Consider the following 1527-nt stretch of genomic DNA (forward strand, 5'->3'; position numbering starts at 1 on the left):
AGTCAGCATGCAGTAAGGCACCAATGAAACACAATACTCCCCTGGTTCCTTGAGGCTTTCTCACCCTCCACTATCATGACCCCAGTGCTGCCTCTCACTGTGGGCTAGACCGGAGCAGGTGCACAGGTACAGATAAGAGACAAGAGCTCACGACACATGGAATCCAGAAACAGGATTTGGAGTAGTGATACCAGAAGCGTTGGGGAAAGGTGAGGCAGAAGGGGGAACTGATCGTGATAAGGAGGAAGGTAAAAGGAACACGCACATGGAAGAAGCTTAGGGCCTCACGCACACACCCCTCCCAGAAGCGTTGGGGAAAGGTGAGGCAGAAGGGGGAACTGATCGTGATAAGGAGGAAGGTAAAAGGAACATGCACATAGAAGAAGCTTAGGGCCTCACGCACACACCCCTCCCAGGGGGACGAACAACAAACCATGGGGGAAGGGAGACAGGGTCCATGTAAGATATGAAAATAATAATAATAATTTATCAAGGAGTCACAGGAGGGGGAGGGAGGGCAAAAATGAGCTGATACCAAGGGCTCAATAGAAAGAAAATGCCTAGAAAATAATGATGACAATGTATGTACAAATATGCTTGATATAATTGATGTATAGATTGTTATAAGAGCTGTAAGAGCCTCCAATAAAATGATCTTTTAATTGAAAAAAATGAGCCATGACAAAGAAAATTAAATAACTTTTGTAAAGCTTAACTAATGGGCCTATAAAAACATACCAAGCATTTGTGGGATCTACCTTATGTTGAAAACATGAACAAACTGAAAATGAACGCTTATTTTAGATTCATCAGAGAATTTTGGGTAAACCACCTTGAAAACTGTATAGACCGACATGTGGCTACAGAATCACAGCTTATTGAAGACAGAAGTTCAGGAGCAGAAGTAGCCAACAACTAGAGCAAGTATTATAGGAACAATTTGAACTTCAATTATAAATCACTTAAATCTTACTGTAGATAGTCTTGAGAATTAAAAACTCCAAGGGGACTCAATCTTAGCTTTTTAAGCATTGCCCTTAAGAATTCAGAGACTGTTGTGATATACCTAGAGAGGGCCCACTCAGATGGTAAAATTGAACTATTCATTCCACATACCAGGGCTCCTTTAATTCTCAATGCCCTAACTTCCACATGAGAGTCTTGTCAAATCTTTATACTTAACTTACATTGTAATTCTGCAAACCACAAATTTTTATTTTTCCTCGAGTAGACCACCTGACGTGTGGCTACAAGAAATGAGATTCTTTTAGGTCCACCATTACAAATTCTCTGAGCTGAGAATTTATAACATTGGCGTACTTGTGTAAAATTTCCAGCATAGGAAGATATGGCCATACCTCCCTCCCCACAGTCCTTGAAATACTTAGAGTCATCATCATAGAAGTCACCTAGTCCCTGTTCACATTTGCTTAAATAGGTACTAGATCATAATCAACATTGAGTGGTAGCTTAATTGTGATGCCCCTACATGTCATTTCTCATTGAACTGGCATTTAGCATGGTGTT

This window comes from Echinops telfairi, unplaced genomic scaffold, assembly GCF_000313985.2.
Source record: "Echinops telfairi isolate 266 unplaced genomic scaffold, ASM31398v2 ScPeMD7_18;HRSCAF=68, whole genome shotgun sequence".
In the NCBI taxonomy this organism is placed as follows: Eukaryota; Metazoa; Chordata; class Mammalia; order Afrosoricida; family Tenrecidae; genus Echinops; species Echinops telfairi.